This window comes from Oryctolagus cuniculus, chromosome 9 (assembly GCF_964237555.1).
Source record: "Oryctolagus cuniculus chromosome 9, mOryCun1.1, whole genome shotgun sequence".
Taxonomy (NCBI): domain Eukaryota; kingdom Metazoa; phylum Chordata; class Mammalia; order Lagomorpha; family Leporidae; genus Oryctolagus; species Oryctolagus cuniculus.
In genome coordinates, this window is record NC_091440.1 from 126,791,274 (window position 1) to 126,814,233 (window position 22,960).

The window sequence follows — 22,960 nt, forward strand, 5'->3', positions numbered from 1 at the left end:
TCACCGCCCCCCCCCACCCCCCGCCCAATCCCGCGACCGGTTCCCCCCACGCCCGCACCCTCCGCCCCCGCCTGGGCGCCCAGCCGCGCTGAGTCGGCGGGCGCCCGCGGCCCGGGCGGGAGTCGGAGCGCGCAGGTGCAGCAGGGGCGCGGCGCGACTGCCCCGGGAGGCAGGAGGGGCACTCGGGGTCCCGCTGCTGCGCCGGGCCGGGAGGACCTCCGGGGACGCCCCCGGGCCGCGGCAGGCGCGCGGAGCAGGTGCGCAGCCCGGACCCCCAGGCCCTAGGCGAGGCAGAGCAGCCGCGGCTTCCCGGGAAGACCCCGGCTTTTCGGCGCCGCAGCCCCGCGCTCCGGCCGCCCCGTCGCCGGCTCCGCCTGCCCCCGCCAGGTTTCTGCGGCCCGCGCGCCCAGCTCCGGGCGGAGCTGCCGAGGGCGCCTGCCACCAAGCCCTGGGTAAGGAGCTCGCGGCCGCTGGTCTTTGGCGGCACTCAGCAGCCCCGGGTTTCGTGTTGGCTTTGCTTCTGGGGACTGATTGTCAGCGCAAACGTTTGTCCACAGTTTGGTGAACTCCAGAAAGCCAGGGCGATGCCCACCAAACTACTTCTTCCTCCCGGCTGGATCCCTTGGGTCTGGTAAGATTATTTCCCAGGCTGAGGGCGGCTTTGCACTGCGCCTGCTAAGTGGATGCCAAGAAAAAAAAAAAATGCATGGGTCGAGGCCTCTGGCCCTGGCTCCTAAACTTCCCGTCTTTAAGAAAGATTGTTTTCTTTTTAGAACGACTAATTACAGTGCGCAGCTAAATTAGGTACAGCAGAGTGATGATTACAAAAACTGACTCAGGTTGGAAAACCTTCTTAATTCTCCCAGGCCCCGTGTAAATTTCCTCTGATTTGCGTCATTGACATTACCTGGAATTGGACAGCTCCAATTAAAAGTCACCATTTTATTCCTATTCTTCCAAAATGTTCAAAGAGCTCATTGATCTAAGATAACCGTAAAATAGAAAGCATGCATGTGCTTCTAGTCTATTAAGTTTTTTAAAAATTATTTCAAGACATCTCTGAGAAGTTGAAAACTCAATGAACTGAGACACACCTATTCCAAGTCTGGATACATTTCACCCATTTTCAAATTTCTTTTCCCTTCTTTGGTGACTTAAAATTACTGCCTGAGACCTGCGACTGGAAATCCTGAACATGGGTGTTTGCATCAAAGCCTTCTGGCCCGAGTAGCTTCAGTGTGCAGAACACAGGCACACCTGAGTCTCTATTTCCCCACATAGCACCCTACAGCCCTTGCTCTTCACCTGTCCATCAACTCGGGTAAACTATATAAAGGGCGTACTTTGTTCTGCAAAGTGCTAAGTCTAGGGGTGGATCAGGAAAACTGCACAAAGTGTGTGTGTGTGTGTGTGTGTGTGTGTGTGTGTGTGTGTGTAACACCGCAGAAGCTTTCTATCTTAAAAGCTGACTTTTAGGATAGTGGCTTTACCCTTACTGAAATGAGAGCAGGTGCAATAGGCCAATATATCAATCCTTACCTATAATTAATAGAGGCTTCTCCCTCCCCAGAGATAATAGAAGGAAGCAGAGAAAGGGAATCTCAAGGTGGGTCCAGGTGTCTGCGCCCAAAGATGGATTAAGCCCCATGTAGGTTTGGTGGCATCTTTGTTGAGTTCCTATGATATTGTCAACAAAAACACCTCTCCCGCCTCCTCCCGGGACTGAGCTATGCTGTTTTGCGGGTTAGTCGCATTAAATGCATTTTCCACGTAGGATATTTTCATCTTACAAAGGATTTGTCGGTACAGAACAAATGAAAAACCTCAAGACCTCTCAAGGACCATCTAGTAAGCAATAACTTTTTGCATATTTCCTTCTCAGCTTCGTCATCTGATTCGAGTGCACACTGGATGACAGGAAGACCTTGAAAGCACCCATGTCAGAGAGGGGTTCCCAAGGATCCCCTCTGGGGTCTTAACACCCACCGGGCTCGTCAAGGGGCCTGAAGGAAAAGCAGACTGTGATTATTTGTACAGGACTGGTATCCAGAGGAATACTCCTTGCTCCGATGCCTTCTGTCCACTCGGGGTGGGTTAAACAGGAGGAAGCACAGAATCCCCACTCTGCGGCTCACATAGATGAAGTCCCACATGCAAGTGAACTGCACTCTTGAGAGAGCTTTGGACACAACTGAAAATAAACAAGGGCAAGTAGGTATCTTAGTGAAACACACTCCACGTTACTGCTGACAGTCCTAACCAACCCTTGCATCAGACGTCTCTCCTCGGCCCTTACCTGCTAAGTCAGTTTGGCAAGAAGCCCCACCCTGGATGTCTGACCACCCTCGGAATCGGATGAGATTGCTCATTGCCACCTCCGCCCCTCCCCGGGATCTCTGACCACAGGGTCCTGTCTTCAGGAAGAGCCCCCTCTGAACCCAGACGTCCCCTCTCGCTGTCCATCCCGGGACAGGCTCCTTGGCTTGGCTGTATTCAGACTGAATGCACTTTCCCCTCTGCAAGACCCCCCTGCTGTTGGCCCTGTATCAGGCATCATGGCCCTGGGTGAAATCTTCACCATGCTTTCTCAAGTATCCTTGAATTTTTTTTTGCTTTAGTACTGCCCCCTGGACTTTTTCAGTCTGATGATGGACCCTGTCCCAGGATATTTTATACAAATGATTGAACACTCTGCTACAAAAGTGCAGAGTCAGCCAAAGGATTGATAACACACTTTACATTCAAAAACAAACTCTAGGGGGTAGGTACTTGTGTGTAGCCTGTCTTTGAAGAAAATACAGAAGAGTAGAAAGAATTGGAAAATTCTTGTTACCCTACTGCCCACCCGATAGGCCTATGGGACATTAGGCACGGTGTGCTCTGAGAAGCTGGCCTGGCACTTGGCACTCTGGGCTGCCACCTGGCCGAGAGCTGTGGCTGTGGCAGCCGAAGCTGCAACCCCAGCAGTGACAAGGGGCTCTTCATGGAGGTGACCTGGCTCCCCTTCCATCCTGGCAGGACAGCTCTGTGGTTCTGCCCAGGCTTCAAATTCAGGAGTATCAGAAATGGTCATCTTGCATCTTGCGGTCAGCCTAGTGAGCAGCTTACCACCAGATAAAAGCCTGCACATGCACCAATGCCTGCAGTAGGGCAGGGGAAGTAGCTTTCTCCTTCCCACCGTTTTTGGTTCTTGGCTGGGTCTCTGGATCAAATGATAGAGTAAGAAGAGAAAAACGTACACGTCTCTCTAAACCAAGTTGTTTGTGACTTGGGAGCCTTCCCGAGGAAATGAAGGAGTGAAGAGACAGTTGCACTGAGTAGGTTTTGTACTAGGCTTGGTGGACAACAGAGAATCATGGGACTACGGGATGGGACTACACAAAGACTTAAGGGTAAGTACACCGAGGAGGCTCCTCTGGACATGCCCCACCTTTGCAATAAGCTCTTCTTTCTCCAGTAAGAGGTCTTAGGACCTGCTTCAGGGGAAGGCCTGAGAGCCCTCCCTGCACCTGCCATTTCGTGAATTCCTGGTGTTTCAAATCATTCCATATGTCAACATGTCATATCTGGGGACACATGTTCAGAATCGCATCAAGATCAAGGACCTTTTAGAATTCTTCAACGAATTTAGAATCTTCATCTTTGGAAACTGGCACAACATCGCAAAGCAAATATCCACCATCTCAGACATCAAATGTTAACATTATTATGTATGACAGACAAGAACACTATTTTCATACGAATGGAATTTTAATTGCATATCAATCAAAAATCTACTTTTGGTGTCTTGTACAATCTCCACAATTCACAGGAAATGTCAGAGGAAGCACTGAAAAACCATGGAGCAAATTAACATTTAAAATAAATTGGACTTACAGCAAAAGGCTCTGTATGAAGACGTCACTTTTTTTTTTTCAGAAAGCAGTCCATCAGATTCAATCCATGAGTTCTAGACGTATTTTAGATTTTGAAGAAATATGGAGCAAATTAACATTTAAAATAAATTGTACTTACAGCAATTTGTATGAAGATGTAATTATTTTTCAGAAAGAAGTCCATCAGATTGAATTCATGAGTTCTAGATGTATTTTAGATTTTGAAGAAATTTATCAGAAGTTTAATGTTGTCATAGCCCATAAAACAGTTCTAGTAACAGCTGGGTCAGCAGAAAGATACTCCCATAAATCAGAATATCACACAGAAGTCCCGGGCCAGAGCAATGGCTGTGTCTGCAGTGTGACTATTGGACAGCCTGGCTGATGTCCCGTTACCAGTTGATGTCACTGAAGCCAACACGGGAGGAGACGCTGAGCACATCCCTGTGCAGGGTTCCCACCAGGCAGACATGATGGATGAAGTGAGATGGTGAGTCTGTTAATAGTGAGGTAATGAGAAAATGATGAGTTTTGAGCATTATCTTTAATTTTAATTTAATTTACATGGTTTTTAGCTTATAGAACTTAATTTTTAGCATGGCTGTGCTTAATGAGTAAGTTACGAACGTCCAAAGCCTGCAACAACCTGCTCTGGGGAACCAGTACGAGTGGAGTCCCACACGGTATATTGGTGTATATTATTGGTGTTGCAGTTTTGAACTTGAAGGTTCAGTGTGGGGTTGGTCATGTGTGTGTGCAGTGAAGGACTGACCTCACCCACAAAGGGCTCCTGCCCCTGGCTGCCAGGCGGCCTCACAGCAGCGTCTCTGTACCTGGGGTGGTGGCACTGGGCAGTCTGACAGTACTGTTCATGATGGGGGCTTTGGGCCCACAGTGTCCCCTCTCACCCTGGGGGAATGAGAGACCAGAAGCAAAAAGGGGGCCAGGATTCACGACGTGGGCATCAGACTGTGCCCAGGACTCCCTTTAGTACTGTCTTTCTAATTTTAAAATTCCTATAATACCAAGTTTTTGTTTTAGCTTTTCTTTCTTTTCACTTGATTTAAAAGAGAGACAGAAAAAGACCGAGACCTTCATCCTGTGGTTCACTCAACAAACACCCACAACAGCCATCACGTGCTATCTCCCCAGACGCACGTGTGCAGGAATCTGGCCTCAGAAGCAGAGCTGGGACTTAGAAAACCCTTAGGAGATGCTGGCGTCCCAAGCAGTATCCTCACAGCCAGGCCACCCGCCCACTAGCTAGCTACCCTAGAGAAGAGAAGCAGCCTCAGGCACTCCCAAGGCTATAAGGCAGAACTCTCCTCTTTTTCCCTGTTTCAAGTCTGTACGAAGGACTAAATACAAACAAGCAACTCCCCACCAAAGCAAACAAAGAGCAAGACCCCCAACCCCTAGAGCTGCTGCGGGTCTGAGGCTGGCTTCTGCCATCAGCAGCGCATGTGGGACTGTGAGGGTGTCAACAGTGAGGCCCAGCACAAACAGAGCTGTAGGAGAGAGAGCCCCAGTACTGAGGGAAGCCGCAAAGTCTGCGCGGGAGATGTAAACTGTTTTTTATAACCATCAATATTTAGTGTTTTATGTCCCGTGCTCTACAGTAACACTCTGTCTTAATGTGTTTCATTTAATGCTGCACTTCTTTGTTTTATTGAACTACAAAATGGTTTTGTTCAAGGGATTCCCTTCTTCGCAGCAAGTCCTGAGGTCCACTCTGCCCCCACCCCCACCCCCACCCGTTAGCAGGTTCAGCTATGTCATTTCTGGACCAGTGTGACATGAAAATGAGCAGCGCCTTGTCCCCAGATTATGCACAATACCCAGAGGATGAGAGCGGAGCACTGGGCTGAAAAGGGAGTCCTTCCCAGCAGTGGGCTTCTCTGTGCACACGGCCGTGTGTGAGGGCGCAGGTGGGGTCTTTCCAGCTGGTCTGTGCACTCTTGGGGACCAGTGGTCTCGGCATAGCCAGAATGAATTGGCTCAGAGTACAAGCAAGCTATCAAGTCTGCGGAGACTGACTTCTATCCATTTATGTTAGCTCACAAATCGAACAATGGAACGAGAAGGGAAGGCCCAGTAGCTCAGTGAGAAAAGATGGAAGATCACTTTTTTTTTTTTAAGACTTTATTTATTTATTTGACAGAGTTACAGACAGAGAAGAGAGAGAGGGAGAGAAGGGGAGAGATGGGTTTTCCATCTGCTGGTTGACACCCAAGATAACTGCAATGGCTGGAATTGGGCCCATCCGAAGCCAGGAGCTTCTTCCGGGTCTCCCACGTGGGTGCAGGGGCCCAAGCACTTGGGCCATCTTCAACTGCTTTCCCAGGCCATAGCAGAGAGTTGGATTGAAAGAGAAGCAGCTGGGACTTGAACTGGCACCCATATGGGATTCTGGTGCCACAGGCAGAGGCTTGCCCACTGCACCTCAGCACTGGCCCCAGAGATGATTATTTCTAAGGGCAACTGCTTATCTCCAGGTATAATCCGCATTTCTTGACAAAGAAAACCTAGCATGGCCGATTCTTCAGTCCTTTTCACCAAAGGGGATACAAGCCATTGACTGGTGGCAGATAGATTTTCCAGGGTCTCTTGTACTCTTCTGTTGACTGGTTCACTCCCCAAGTGGGGAGTGGTGATGATGGACAATCCCAGGCCAGGCCAAAGCCAGGAGCTCCAAGTGGGGGGTCTCACATATGTAGCAGGGACAAGCACTTGGGCCATCTTCCACAGCCTTCCTAGGCGTTTTAGCAGGGAGCTGGATCAGAAGTAGAGCAGCCGGGACTTGAACCAGGATCGAGAGTGACGTCTTAACCTGCTCAGCTACAACTCCGGCCCCTGGAATTTCATCTTTGCTCCATCTGTAGCAACGTGAAGGCAGGAGAGAGTGAACTGACCCCCCCCCCCCCCCCCCGTAGTACTCTCTGGGTGTGACTGGGAATGTGGCAGGCATGACAAAAAGTGAGAGGGACTTTTCCTTGCTACAACAGAAGACCTGGTAATTCCAATCAACTCTTCTGACCATATACCCAAAGCCAGCTTAAAGCAACAAGAGGGGCAGAGCAGTTAAGACAGCACTTAACATGCCACGCCCCTCATCAGAGCGTCTGGCTCAGAGTCCCCACTCGGCTTCTGATGCAGCTTCCTGCCAAGGTGCACCCTGGGAGGCAGCAGGTGATCGCTCAAGTACTTGGGCCCTGCCACCCATGGGAGAGATCCACATGGAATTCCTGGCTCCTGGCTTCAGCACGATCCAGACCCGTCTGAAGCAGGAACTTGGGGAGTGAGACAGAGATGGAAGTTCTCTCTCCCAGAAAACAAAATTCAATAAATAAACATTGAAAGCCACATTCGCCTCCTTAGCTCAGATGATTAACCACAGAGCAAAGTCACGCCAGGACGAGGTGAGGAGGAAGCCCAGCACCTGGGCCCCTTTTGCTGAGCAAGGCTCTGACACTCTGTGAGGACCAGAGAGGCCAGTGGGCATCCAGGGGCCACCAAAGACGGGCCCTGCCACCCCCCTCCAGCTTGCAGGGGTGGGGCCTAAGAAGGACAGTGAAGAGGAACGGGCAGTCGGCCACCGCTTCTGCTGGCTCCAGCCCGGTTTCCAGGGATCCTGCTGGCCTCAGGAAAGGTGAAAGAAAGAGTTCACAGAGAAAAGCCCAGAGGCTCGCATCAGAAAGCCAATCCCGGAGCAGACTGTGCGGCTGCGTTCCAGGGAAGGAAAAGATCGCAGATGAAAGTGCAGAGATAGAGGGGGATTTACATGGTGAACACGGTGCTGTGTGATTAAGCCTCCTTGGAAATCGCCTGCTTACAAATCTCGGGAGACAGAAAGGGGATGCCCAGGTGTCAGGGCTGGGAGGACGGCAGTGGGGAGAGACTGTTAATAAGCACGCGGGCTCTTTTTAGGCGGAAACGCTCTAGGATTCGATTGTGGTGATGGTTGCAGAGTTCTGTGAGAGTACTAACATCCATTGAATTGCACACATCAAAGGGATGAATTCTGTAGTATGTAAATGATCTCTCACTGCAGCTTTTATTTAAAAACAAAGAAAAATTCATGGCAACAATAGTATGTAAATTAAAAATGACTTCATGGACTTATTTTGAGAACACTGAATGGAATGGGAGGAGCACAGATGCGCAGCTAGCCACTGGGCTGTACAATTGTTTCATGCACGTTTGGTAGCTGCCCTCTCTCTCTCTCACCACACACACACACACACACACACACACACACAATGATGCAGTGAAATGAGAAGCAACTAAGCCAGAAGTGCTAATACTAACATATACTTGGTTTTCCAAACCAACTCCTCCTCGAAGAACTCATCACAAGGGGCCAGTGCTGAGACACAGCAGGTTAAACCTCTGCATGCAGCGCCGGCATCCCATATGGGCGCCAGTTCGAGTCCCGGCTGCTCCACTTCCCATCCAGCTCTCTGCTAAGGCCTGGGAAAGCAGTAGAAGATGGCCCAAGTCCTTGGGCTCTTGCACCCATGTGGGAGACCCAGAAGAAGCTCCTGGCTCCTGGCTTCAGGCAGGCCCAGGCCCAGTCATTTGGGGAGTAAATCAGCAGATGAAGACACTCTCTCTCGCTCTCTTTTTCTGTAACTCTTTCAAATTAATAAATAAATTAAAAAAAAAAAAAAGAACTCAAAAGAAAACAATGATGCAGTTTCCAAGAAGAAATATGGGGAAAGATAAAAACTTTTCTCTTAGATTATCTTCCTCAAATGGTACGTGTAAGGCAATGTGGCAACTTAGTAAATGCAATAAATGCTGACCACCTCTGAAAATGAAAACATAAAGTCTAAACAATACAGCTGTTTTGTTAATAAGGCTGTGGTTTTACAAATGTTTTTTCTGCTTTTTAAATACTCTCTGTCCTAAAGCATTCTCCTGGGCTTAAGCTACGAAGAGCAGGGCCAGCGCTACCCTGTGTGGCCCTGCAGCGTAGCATACGGCCAGGCAGCCACCTGATGGAAGGGGTGAGAGTCTGAGATTCCCCAGGGATCCAGGATAGGATTCCAGCAGATGTTTAGGATGTCCTGGAGGAGGAGAGAACATTCACTTTTAACTTTTCCTATTCAAATGTAGATTACAATTATCTGCAAAGCTTAAAAATAGAAAATGACACATTTGTAGAACTGCATAAAGCACTGAATGAAACTGAATAAACCCACCCCTAGAGGCATGCGACCCTGAGCCCTGGCGATGGGGTGGAGTTGGGGGAGGGGAGGACACTTCCGGTCCACGGAGGAGTGATTCCCTCCGCTCCTGCCAAGGCAACTGCAGGCGGGACTTGAAATTCATGAAATCCATAGCAGGCTCATTTTTAGATAATTTTGTGTGACCCACAAATGATGCTAATAAATACCCAAAAGGCCCTTGGCAGAAGAAGGTTCCCACCCCCATGGGCTTCGCTTCTACATGGTTGCTTCTCTCACGGCGTTGTAGATGTTAGCTCGGAATTCAGATTTAGAGCCAGGTCCACCTGGTTTCCCACCTCCTGGATGGAGCTCCCCACAGCCTCCAGGACCAGTGTTGTGGCGCAGGGGGCTAACCCGTTAGCCACATGGCGTTCCATGTCAGAGCAACCGCCTGAGCCCTGCTAAGGAGCCTGGGAAGCCAGCGGAATGTGGCCCAAGTGCTTCGGCCCCTGCACCGTGTGGGAGACCTGGGTGGAGTTCTGGGTTCCTGGCTTCAGTCTGGCCCAGCCCTGGCCATTGCAGCCATTTACAGAGTGAACCACTGGATGGAAGATCGATCTCTCTCTCTCTCTCTCTCTCTCTCTCTCTCTCCCTCTCTCTCCCTCTCTCTCTCTCCCTCCCTCCCTCCCTCCCTCTGCCTCTTCCCTTCTCTGTCACTCTGCCTTTAAAACACACCTAGGGGCCGGCGTAGTAATACAGTGGATAAGGCCACCACCTGCGACGCCGGCATCCCTTATGAGCCTGATTCATGTCCGGGTGCTCATTTCCAATCCAGCTCCCTGCTCACGGCCTAGGAAAAGCAGCTGGAGGTGGCCCAGGTATTTGAGCTCCTGCAGGATGAAGCTCCTGGCTCCTGGCTGTGCCCTGGCTCAGGTCTGACTATTGCAGACACCCGGGGAGTGAACTAGCAGATGGAAAATCTCTTTGTGTCTCTCCCTCCCTCTTTCAAACAAACAAGCAAAACAAGCAAAAATCTTTAAAAAAAAAAATAAGTAAAATGAAGCTACTGCAAATCTTCCCAAACCTGCAAACAAGGACATTCACAGTATCTGAGTTTCTCTTCTTTAGGCTTCTTTTGTGTCTAACCTATGAGCTATCATTTAAGATCTAATCTCTTTACTCTTCCAGTGTAGACGAAGAACAATTCCGCAGAGAAATGTTTTGTTTTCCTAACTCTTGTGGAATAGTTAGCTTTTCATATAACCTTGTTGCTTGAATGTCAAAATGAACTTGACCCTTTTAAAAGCTGTCTGTGCAGCTTTAATTTGCGGACTTTAACTGAACTCAGCAGAGGCTGTTCAGTATCTAAAGTTTCATCTCAGAAGAAACCAGATTAGAAAATGCCAGCCCTGCCCCACAGAGCCTGGCAGACACGGAATCCTGGCCTGGCTGGGTCCGTGGTGGGAGCCGTCACCAGACAGAGGCTGCGGCACACAAAGGAATGGAGGGATTAAGGCAGAATGTGGGCAGGCAGCCAGAGTCGGCAGGAGGCAAAACGTCAGTGGTCACTCAAATGTGAGAGCCCGAGAATCCGAGTCCTGAGACCAAAGTGTCTTGGAACAGAACGGGCGCTGGGGGTGTGGGCACATGGGCCAGACTGGGGGGCTGCACACTCACCTCCAGGACACGGCTTGCTGTCCCAGGGCCGGGATGGGCTCAGCATCTCTGTGCTGGGCGACCGCATTTCAGGTGCATCACAGACACCCAGCACCTGCTCACCTGCGATGGAAGGTGCCACGGGGAAGCTGCACTGGAAAGCAAAGTCCTGAGACGAGACTGTGTCCCGTGGAGGAATCTGCAGTCACGTGATTGGCTCAAACAGATTCTGTCACCCGTAAGGAGTAGGAAAGCAACATCAGGGGAAGTTTGCTTTGGCCTAGTGAGGAGGAAAGGGTTTAGAAAAAGGACAAAAGCCCATTAGAAAGCATTCGTGTTGCCATGTTTATCTTCAAAATGTTTTCTTCCATATTGTGGTCTGGTTTCATGTATGATAGCATAACTTGTGAATTAATTAATACTACTTTAACAATTATTCGGCGTAAATAATGTCAATACTCTATATTCCTAGAGTCGGGGTCTAAACAGGTCACAACCAGGGGTGACACTGAAAATTCCTTATCCAGCCACTCAGGGCAAGGGCGTTGGTCAAGGCTGGACCAATCAGAATGGAGCCCCGCCTTAGACCTTGGGCAGCTGTTGGCAGGTTCAACATTAACCCTTTATTTTCAGGGAGTTCGGAGAGTACAGCAGGGGCTGGGCTAAGGCAGCAGAGCGTCGCCATTTATACGTGCTTTCTAGAAGTACTGCCATATTTTACTGACCTGTTTACAAGGCACAGCTCTGGGTGCCCACAGCTCCTGCGTACGGACCAGAGGACCGAAAGCACAGGATGAGAGCACAGGGCTCTGTGGCCAGGCGGCTGGGGAGCGAACCTCAGAAGAGCCGCTGACCAGCTTGGGAGCTTGGGAAGCTTCAGCTGATGTAAGAACATCCATGCCAGTAAAGTGCTTCAAAGAGCATCTAGTGCATAGTCAATGCTCATTTTCTTCAGCCAATATTTTCTATTGATGTGGTTATTTGGAACACTGTACAGAACAGAAAAAAATATACTGTGTTTGATTAGCAATATGTGTCAAAGCTAAGGAAAGCGAAGTGACAAGATGGACCCTAGGATGACCAGTTCCACCCAAGTCCAAGCCCAAGGTCTGGCTCCAACATGTGGAGGGAAAGGTTCAGCAAAGAACCTGGCTGCTGATTCCGGCTAGCTCAACAAGGAGAACAGAGGACGCCTGGCATGGGACAAGGCTTCTTTCCTAGGTCCATACTTGGTGCACTTCTGTAAAGACTGACTCGGTATGAGCCCACTTGGAGAGCAAAGGGAAAGCCCACAGAAGATCTTGAGAATCTTCCAAGCAAGGTCTGTGCCCCCCAGGAGTTCCCCAGGCCCAGCCTCAGGATGTCTCGTGGCACACAGAGCCCGCATCTCGACTTGCTGTAAAGAAACCACCCAAAAACAGACTCACAATGTGTCTGCTCACTTGTCCTGAGAGCTCGTGAGCCAATCTCATTAGCAAAGTAAGCCACAGACAGATAGATAAAAAGAAATGAGAAAAAAGAGCAGAAATCAAAGAAGTATATTGAAATAATCTGAAGACTGAATTGAATTTAAAATATTCCTATATAGAAAACTCGAAACCCAGAGGACTTTACTAGTGAATTCCATCAAATATTTATAGAAATATAATATTTATAGAAATAGAAATAGAATATTTATATTATTATTTTTAAATTTTAATTAGTTTTTAACAGATTCAATGTGCTTTGCAGATATAATTCTAAGAACATAATACAGATAGAGTTAATTGTATGTATATAAAGTTAATTGAAAATAGATCTTAGTAAAAATAAGAATGGGATAGGAGAGGGAAGAGGGGTTGGGAGCGGTGGTGGGAGGATGGGTATGGTAGGAAGAATCAGTATGTTCCTAAAGTTGTATTTATGAAAAGCATGTTTGTATTCCTTAAAAGGTTTCTGCGGGGAAAGAAAGGAACATAATACAGAATTTTATACTATACATTATATATCACACAGATATTTATATATTTATATTACTTATAATAGATGATGTTGTAAATCTTATAGATAAGATTTATAGAGGAGCTGGCACTGCAGCACAGAGGTTAAGCCTCTGCCTGCAGCACCAGCATCCTGTACAGGTGCTGGTTTGAGTCCCAGCTGCTCCTCTTCTGATCCAGCTCCTTGCTAATGGACTGGGAAAGCAGCAGAGGATGGCCCAAGTCCTTGGGCCCCTGCACCCACGTGAGAGACCTGAAGGAAACTCCTGGCTCCTGCCTTTGGATCGGCCCAGCTCCAGCCATTGCGGCCATTTGGGAAGTGAACCAGAGGATAGAAGACATCTCTCAGTCTCTCCTTCTCTCTGTCTGTAACTTTACCTCTGAAGTAAATGAAAAAATTTAAAAAAAAAAAGATTTATTATAACATTACAACAGCAACCCCATATAAAATATTTCACAACACAGAAGAGGGAGGTAAACTCATCAACTAGCCTTTAAGACCAGGATTTTACATTATCAAAATCAGAGCTATTACATGGAAAAAAAAATTAGAGGGACTGGCGCTGTAGCACAGTGTAGCACTGCTGACTGCAGTGCCAGCATCCTACATGGGTGCTGGTTCAAGTCCCAGCTGCTCTACTTCCAATCTAGATCTCTGCTATGAGCCTGGGAAGGCAGTGGAAGACAGCCAAGTGCTGGGACCCCTGCACCCATGTGGGAGACCTGGAAGAAGCTCCTGGCTCCTGGCTTTGGATTGGCCCAGCTCTGACCTTTGCTGCCATTTGGGAAGTGAACGAGCAGATAGAAGATGGATTTCTCTCTCTCTCTCTCTAACTCTGCCTTTCAAATAAATTTTAAAAACTTTTAAAAAAAGTTTATTTAAAGATAATTAGAAACCAAAATCTCACTTGAACACAGATGCAAAAATTTCCAGTAAGATTTTTAAAAAGATTTGTTTATTTATTTAAAAGGCAGAGTTAAAGGAAGTGAGGGAGAAACATTTGGTTCATTCCCCCTGAAGTCCATAATGAACAGGGCTGGGCCAGGCCAAAGTCAGGAGCCTGGAATTCCACTGGGTCTCCCAGGTGGGTGACAGTGGCCCAGGGGTTCAGCAATCTGCTGCTGCCTTCACAGGCACATTAGCAGGGAGCTGGATCAGAAGTGGAGCCGCTGGCACTTGGTGGGATACTGGCATCACAGACAGCGGCTTAACTCTGTGCCGTGATGGCAGCCCCCAAGGGAGACGTTTTAAAAGAAATGTTATCCATACGTAAGAAAGTAAAATATGATCGTGTAATACATATTCTAGATAAAAAGTGGGTCTAATGTGAAAAACCAATTACTTGGTTAATTTAATCACTGTACTAACATAAAAGAAGAAAAACACAATAATTTCAGAGACGCAGAACAAATCATTGAAAATTTTAAGTCATTCAAGGTAAAAAAAAATTGTCAATAAACTCCAAATGAAAGGAAACTTCCCCAACTTGATCAGGTAGGCCTCCACTAACACAGCTCTCAGCATCCTCCTCTAAGCATAAAGGATGATTTCCTTCCTAAGAGTGGGTACCAATCGGGCATGCTGTGTTCCCAGCTTCTCTCTCTCACCCTCCTGTTCAGTGCAGTGAGGCCTCAGAGAGAAACAGCACGAATATGCTGTAGAAAGGGTGCAAAGTGTCTTCATCAGCAGATTACATGGTTTTATATCTAGAAAATTCTTAGGAACCTTCTAGAAAGCCAGGACTCAAACAAGGATGCAGGCAACAGCTGGACCCACTGGGCCACAGAGCTGTCCCCTCCCAGGAGCAGGGCCGTTTTCTGGGGGGCACTGCTGTGGATCCACACCCCAGAAGCATTCCAGTGGAACTGGTATCTTGCTAGCGTTGGGAGAAAAGAAGCGGCCAGTTAAATTTTCACATGAAATTTTACTCTAAGTCTCTTCCATGGAATGTTTATTCTTTATCTGAAAATCAGACTCCAGTGGATGACTCGGATTTTTACAAGGGTAAGCCTGCCCATGCTCTCTCTAGATCATGTAGTGAATAATATAATCCCATGAAATAACAGCGCTCAGCTCATTAAGTATTATAAAATACACTCGGACCTCAAAGTGCCTTCTTATCTTTCAGTCAAATGTCAGTGTTGTTGTCCTGATAACTGATGAGACTCAAATGTTGTAGGGATCAAAAAAAAAAAAAAAAAAAAAAAAAGGCAAAAAGGCAGCCACGCGATTCATTTGTATATAGAGAAATACCCAACACCCCATCAGTCCAGTGAAGGCGGTAATACCTCCAGACTGTAGATCGTCCAGCTTCTAGAGAGGAAAGAATGGCTTTGCTGAGGAAAGTTGACAGGAACTACATTTTAATTTCCTTTGGAAAATTCCCCCATGCATTCAGTTGTGCTCCTATCCAGTGCGTGCCTGCACACACAAACACATGGTCTGTTTATTTCGGTTGCAATCCAGTTCCCTGTTATTTTTATCTGCACAAAAAACATCGCAAGGTAATATCCAGCCATGAAGATCTGCTGTTTGCTTGGACCATGCCAATAAACGTTCCCCTCTACTGAGAGGCATGCACGTTTCTTAGGGGTCGTCACCCCGTAAAAGCTGACGGACGGATGGGCTGACAAAGCCTCCCAGGCCTGGGCTGGGGCCGTGTGAGCTCCGTGCCTGGAAACAATAAAGCAGCAGTTTTCTGAGAGATCTACCTGCACAAGAGCCAGGGACATAAAAGCCTGGTGCGGTTTCCCACCCCAAGCGTGCTCTGCGCTTGCTCCCCAGAGGGGCCTGGGAGGACTGCACGCTGTCAGGTTAATTGAGGGTGACGTGGAATGGAACTCAGCGGCCACGCTGTGATGGCTGCGAGGGGGAGACCGGCGTGGGGGGCGGGGATCAGAGGAGCCGGCTCCAGCCTGGCCAGGGTGGAGGCTCCGGGTCGGAGACCACAGGAGCAGAGGCTGCGGGGTGAGCCGAGGGCAGCTCTTGTCTCTGGGCTGCTGGACCGAGGCAGCCGCCAACACTGACACACAGGGGTTCTGGCTCCCGCTTCCTGCTAACTCACACCCTGCGAGGCAGCAGCTGAAGGCTCACAGGGTTGTGCCCCTGCCACCCACGTGGAAGACCTGGATTGAGTTCCTGGCTCTCAGCTTCAGCTGGGGGTCGGGTGACTGGAGCAGTGGATGGAACATCTCTCACTCACTCAAATAAACTAATTTAAAAAATAAAACTCATGCTGGGAGTTGTCAGCAAGCTGTAAGCTCCAGGGGCTGCACCCTGGAACCAGGCCTTGGAAGGCCACGGAGCAGGAAGGGCTGGGTGCCCGGGACTCAGGGGTCTCAAGAGAGCCAGGGTAGGGGGCCTGCCCTACAGTGGCTGGGGATGTGCTGGGAGGGAAGCTGTCAGGATCCGGGTCCTCCACGTCAGGGCAAGCGATCACTGGACCTTGGCCTTGAGGAAGTCTGGGCCCAGGGGACCCACCCAGGGCCACAGCCTCTCAGATCCTTTCTCATTTAGAATGTACACAGCCTTGAAGGCTCTGCCTGCCATTGCCAGCTCTCCTGTGGTGACCTAACTACCATGCAACAGTTCACCTCTGGCTTCACCTGGCAATGCACAACTCATCCAAATATTGCATAACTACACACTTAAAAAACTCTGGATGGGCTAAGAAAATTCTCCTTTAATGGGCTTTGGAGCTCTCAAATGCAAATAGTCCATTTTGTTTTTTTTCAGGGCTTACACCCCAAAGGTGAGATAATGTGGGATGGTGCGACGTGATGGAGAGACAGGCCATCACTCTCAAGGCAGAAAGGGTTGTTAGCCCCACAGCCCTGAGCTCCCCGCCCTCAGAAGATGGTTCCCAGTTTGTTAAGCTCATTCTGAAGATGGTTCAGGAAAGGGACTGAGAGGAAGGAGTGCAGCCAGACCCTGGGCACAGAGCTGGAGAACCCAGATGAATGCAACCAGGCCTCTTCCCCTCACAGGCGTTCCCGGGTGGACCCTGGCATGGGTCAATCCCACACAGTGCTGCAGGAGGCCATGGGCCACTACCGGCTGGCATCTGGATGCCCCAGAGTGAGCTTTGAAAGCCTCAGGAGGCCCAGTGACAGCCATGTGGTGCTGGACGCCATGAGCAGCAGGGCTGTGAGGAGGGTACACACCTGTCTTAGAACGGAGGTGCAGGCCAGAGAGGGACGCAACACTTCCCGGCCCAAGCTGGAACACTACCAATCCGTGTTCGGCTGCAGGATCCACACCTCCGATTATGGCCTCGGTACTGGCCCTTGACGGAGCTGTCTTGGATTCCACTGACTTTGCCTTGCCTGGAGCAGTAATGGGAAGCCCATCTGGGGCCCCTGCCCAGCCTGAGATAGAAGCCAGAGGACAGGCCCAGCCCCAGGCAGAGGCAGAATGGGTTTCGGAGGCTCTGGCTGGGTGTCAGGACTGGGGGCAGCTCACGAGCGCTTCCCAGAGGGTAGCTCTGGTCTGCAGGCTCGGCGTCCTGGCCGTCTAACCCGCCCAGGCATCACCCCCGGGCGTCTGCAGGGGAGGCATTTCTGGCCTTAGTGCTCTCATTAAATGAGGCTCAGTCAGTGATTTTCTGTTGCAAGGATGAGCAAGTGTTTCCCATAAGTTGCATCTCATTTTGCTAATATCACTAATTTCTTTGCTTTCTTGCACCCGATCAATCATTTCACTTCATCTGTGGATTTCATTAATGAGTCATTGACTCCCTCTTCCAGATCGCTAGTGAAGATGTCAAAATTCTGAGCAGACCTGTGGCTCTGATCCGCCACGGCTCGCTGCTGGCGGCCGTGACAGCCCCTGGAGGAGGCATCCATCACTCTCATCATGGGCCTTCATTACCCCAAACCAAGTTTAACCCATTCTGCAAGAAACACTTCTTAGGCTATTGTAAAAATTTCTGTGGTCCCAAGGAATTCCTCACTTCCACAGGGCCCAGACACACGGGCACCTGACACAACACGATGAACACGGCCGTGAGATGCCAGGCTCCGCGGCCCGTACTGCAGGCCCCGCCGTGCGCTCACCTTGTCCATGGAGGCACAGAAGGGTGATGCCCTTGGCTACACTCCTCTCGTCGTACGGCTTCCCAGCATCCGCACTTCCCTATGGTCTTGTTTTTCCCAGGTGCCAACTCACTGCTTACAACTTGGGCTGGAACTGATGCTGCAAACCAACCACCCACTCACTGACCAGGAAGAGAGAAGATGTGGAGCGATGCGGAGCTCCCACCCCTTAGATCGTGGATCTGAAACAGATTTTCAGGATGTTCCTAGGTGATGAGTGGCTGCACTGTCCTAGCGCTGGGGTGATCCAGGGCAACACAGAGTACGACCTGCCATTTCGTGTTTTTCTCTTGCAAATGTAATTCCAAATGTTCCAAAAGACATGTCCTGTGTCTTGGTCCATTTGGACTGCTATAAGAAAAACACCATAGACTGAGGAAACTATAAGCAGTAAAAACTCATGCTCGTGGTTCCACAGGTCAAGAACGGCAAGATCAAGGCACCAGCAGATTGGATGCTGCTCACAAGATAGTGCCCTGCTGGCTGTGACCTTCCAGCCTGTGTTGTCAGGGGCTGGTGTCACCAGGGAGAATGGAGTCCTGGTGATATAATCACCTCCCCAAGGCCCCACGTCTTAACACCAATAACTAAGAAGTTGGGTTTCAACATATGAAGGAGGGGTGGGCATGGGCATGGAGGAAACACACATTCAGACTACAGAATCCCCCAAATAATGAAAGGAGAGAAAAGAGACAAAGAACAACAACATAAACACACTGATGAGTGCTGTGGGCAGCAAACCTTAAAGACATTAGCGTTTCCTACAAGCAGAGTCAACACACATTTCACTCTGCCTTGATTGCTGATAATGACCTTGGCTGGGTCTGAAACGTTTCAAACTCAGAAGCACTCAGGCAAGACATCTGCATCCTTGCCCAGGCCCCTCCGGGAACAGAAAGCACCAAAGCCCCACCAGTGCACCACGGTACACAGGCCGTGGAAGCAAGAGAGACACGGGCACTGTGGGGCAGGACTGATTTTAAATGCTCATGCAATGAGTGCCAACCGGAAGTGCCCTGGCTGAAGACAGACTCATCAGCTTGTGAGGCACTGCCTTCGGCAATGTTTTCCTTCTTCTATTAGGAGACACTCTAAGCCAAGTATCCTCTCTTGTAACAAAGGGAAAATGATATGAGCTGTCCTCCTTCCCAGAGGAGTCAGATTGGCGACCTACAGCAGGATACGTGAAAGCGCTTGGGCAATTGAAGTGATGTAAGTGGGGTTGTTCTTGGTGTCAAAGAGAAGAGTGACATTGTGGGGAATCGGTATGGGTACGAGCTCCGAAGTCTGGAGGCTGAATTCTCACTGCCTGTGTGTGTGCCTGTGAGTGCCGGTGTGGATAAGAGTGCATGGACATGCAAGAGGAAGGAAGCAATGCACCTGTCACTCTAACAGCATGCTGAGCGGAGACACACCGCCCAACACAGGAGATGGCAGACCCAAGAGAAAAATATTTTTGAAGAGGGGCATTCTGATGAGTCAGAGAAAATGGGAAAGAGGGGAGGGGGAGGCTGTGATGGGCTGAGTTTGCACCAGAAGGGAATCTGGCAAGAGGTTCAGGCAGTCAGCTCCACCCGCATAGTGGAGCTATCAGCATCAGACCGAGCTCAGAGCAGAATGGAATCCAACAGTCAGAGCAAAGCTGTCTTTCCCAAACAACACTAAGAGCTAAGAAATCGAAACCACGTCCTAACGACTTCTAGGACTCACTCTGGGATGTAAGAGCAGATGTGCCCCGGCCTTACAATCCAGAAAGCTCTAAACTCTCCCTTCCGTACTCAAGTGTGTGCCGCCAGGACTGGGACTCTGCAAACCACACCTGTTTTGCCTGCAGTTTCTCTGTTGATCTAGAGGGGGCGCTGGAGGGAGGCTGGACTACTGATGGGCAAGAGAAGGGTGCACCTGCGTGATCGCTTCCTGTGGATTTCCCGCCTGCCTCACCCTAGCAGGGCTTCCCCACCAGGCAGTGGCAGGGCTCTCCTGTGGCTGAGATGAGTACAGCTTGCCACGTCTCTAACACTTGCAGGTCCGGATCCAAGAGATGCCTGCACTGCTGGCCAGCAGCACCATCTTCTCCTGCCAGGTCTGGCTCTCAGCCTCCCGCTCGGCACTTAGGAGCACCACAGCCAGGACCACAGAGTCCAGAACACCCTCCTTGGATGGTCCTCACCCTTCAGTGCACTTGGACGTTGAGTCAGAGGTCTTAGCCATTGCTGGAGGAAAAGGCAAGAAATTTAAACAAAATCAAGAACAATCTCTCTCTTGACTGATTATACAGACATTTCTAAGGCATTCATAAAAACAACTACCAGAACACACAAGAGCAGTGACACAGTCGGAGGGTGAACGTTAGTGCAGGTTGAGCATCTGAAAGCTTTTGAGCAGCTCCACGATGCCACAGTGGAAAATTCCACGTCAGACCCCTTCTGATGCATCACAGTCAAGACGTAAATGCACCAAACATACTGTATAAAGTTACCTTCAGGCTGTGTGTGTAAGGTGCACGTGAGACATGAACAGATTTTGTGTTTAGACTTGGGAAACATCCCCCGAGACAACTAATTACATCAGTAAAGATTCCAAAATCTGAGAAAATCCAAACCACTTGTCTCAGGCATTCTGGATGAGGAATTTTTAACCTGTAGACTGAAACCAGTTATATTTTTATATTCATGAACAAACAACAGGACAATGAGAATTTAACTCTGTCTTACACAGTAACATCAAGATCTGGTTCCGTCATCCAGAATTCAGTTTCTTCTTTCATTTAGGGAAGAGTATATGGTATCTCCCCTGCAGCCAGAATAGAGGTGACCAAGAACCAGTGAGTTGAAGTGAGAAAAGTTCCTCTGGTTACTACGCCTGCTGGGCCACTCACAGAGTTTTTCCATGCACCTCTGCAACTTTAAGTGGTGGAGGTTGAAGGCTGTGGGTTCCAAGAGAGAAATCATCACAATATCAGGTCACGGGACTGGAAGTTGGTACTGTTACTGGACATTCCAGGTTCCCCTGACCACAGAGCCAACAGCAGACTGAGAGGTTGCCCCGCTGGCTGGGCGGTGGATTCCTGTGACCAAGATGGAAGCTACCCGGTGCTAGGCTGGGCCAACAGGGACGGCTCTTCTGCAACCCAGGAGTTCTCTGTGATGACCTTAGCATCTTTTCCAATCGTAAAAATTAACACCCAGTAAAGGAAAGAGCAACTACAGATTTAGACTTTCCAGGTAAACAGCCCTGAGCAGCTAAAGCTGATAGAAAAGGAATCGCAGAATGTACAGTGAAGAAAGACGCTCTACATCCAGCCACGGCCTGCGACACAATACTTAAACACACCCCGGAGCAGCTCCACACAGCTGCCTCTGTGTGTGTGGCTGTTTGTGTGTGTGGCTGGGGACGCCCCAGGGCCTTCAGAAAGCTCAGGGTAAATGTCTATTAGGAAACAGCTACGCACGGATTTCAAACAATTTTTGCATCTTTTAACTTCATTGTTCCTATAAATGTTTTGCAGTGCCCCTTGTATAATACATATTTTATTATGCTTTCATTCCCTTATTACTTAATATGTCTTACTGAAGATTGGTATTATGATTTAGTATTAACATTTAGGAAGCAGAATATTCTGATGAGATTGGAAATGAAAGTGAGGTGTCATTAACACAGTCCAGATACGGCTAGAAATCATTTTTTAGTGTGGATTTTATTCATCTCATTTTGTGCAGGAAGAAATTGGTGGACCTCTCTATCTATCTATCACCTATTTATCTATTTGAAAGGAAGAATGACACAAAGAGAAAGGGAGATACACAAAGAGAGGTCTTCCAAACCTGGGTTCACTCCACAAATGCCCACAACAGTTCGTACTGGGCCAGGAGCCAGGAATTCATCTCCCACCTGGTGGCAGAGATTCAAGTAGCTGAGTCATTATCTCCTGCCTCCAGAGTGCATTAGCAGGAAGCTGGGTCACAAGTGAAGTAGCCAGAACTTGAGTCAGGAACTCTAACATGGGAGAGAGGGAGGGAGGAGGGGAAGAGAAAGAGGAGGCAAAGGGGAGGGATGAGGGAATGGGGAAAGGGGAGGGGAGAGGGGAAAAGAGGAGACAAAAGGGAGGGGAAAGGAGGGGGAGGGGGAGGGAGGGAGGCAGAGAGAGAGAGAGAATTTGAAACACAGAGGCAGAGTCAGAATTAGAATGTGAGCTTGCATTTGATCATTCGCCCCTCAAATGCTTGCAACTGCTCCTGGAGAGAGCCAAACAGAGCTGAGAACTCACCCCAGGTCTCCCAAGTAGTCGGCAGGAGCCCACTTACTTGAATCATCACCACTATCCGATAGGGTGTGTGTGGGCAGGAAGCTCGAGTCAGGAGCAGAGGGGAACACTGAACCCAGCACACTGTCAGTATTTTAAATTTCTATTTCCTAGGCACATTACATATTAGGAGATTATATGCATTTCATGAATAGAAAAACAGACACACAACAGAGATGCATGCTAAAAATATGAGGTGCAGGCTAAAAGAGCAGTGCAGAGGTACATATTCCAAAAAGCTCTGGAGACCGAGAGGTGAGGGAACCCTGGTCTGCAGGTGAGGAAAACAGTTTTGCTCCCTGTCTGTGGACTTCTCTGCCCCACAAAGGCTCACGCTTCTAAAACCACGCTCATGCGTTCACTCGGCACCATCGCATGTATGGCGCCAGGGCAGCGGTTGATGGTGCCGCAATAGAATACATCTTTCTAGTTAAACCACGAGGCCACACCACTGCCCTCAGATCTGGACGCCAGTGCCCACACGTTCTGAAGAAACGAGTCTGCTGAGCCGCCCTGAGTTGGTGAGCTCCGGCAGAGCAGTGGCCCAGGTCTCCGGCGGGGAACTGTTGCTGCACTGTTCTACCGGCCAGCGGAAGGCTCGCCAGGGGACACTCAGCTGGAGGCTGCCCTCTCCCAGGATCCTCCAGCTCGCCACGCCATGAGAGCATGAAAAAGTGCAAGTGGGGAATGGGATGTACAAGCCAGGTTGATTTTGCTACTGATCGTTTCTGTTTGTTTTGGAAATCCATGGATGGTTTTTGCATAATCCACATTTTCCATGGACATTTGGAAGATCCCTTGTAGACTGTGTCTTCCCAGGCCACCTAGGAGACCCTAGGCTATGCTCAGCTTCTTGGGTTAGAAGACAAAGGGCCAAAGTGC

The 22,960-nt window shown here is 49.2% G+C and overlaps 1 long non-coding RNA gene across 3 annotated transcripts; it reads left to right on the forward strand.

The window, feature by feature from the left end:
- The first annotated feature begins 33 nt into the window (after positions 1-33).
- On the forward strand, positions 34-21,321 carry LOC108176983 (uncharacterized). 3 transcript variants are annotated; one of them, XR_007921072.2, is made up of 3 exons: positions 34-631; positions 1,883-4,365; positions 17,837-21,321. It is a non-coding gene; the product is annotated as an uncharacterized lncRNA (long non-coding RNA). The 3 variants fall into 3 exon arrangements; XR_011379049.1 differs by lacking the exon at positions 17,837-21,321 and adding an exon at positions 17,428-17,821; XR_001793692.3 differs by lacking the exon at positions 17,837-21,321 and adding an exon at positions 9,882-17,380.
- The last annotated feature ends 1,639 nt before the right edge of the window (positions 21,322-22,960 follow it).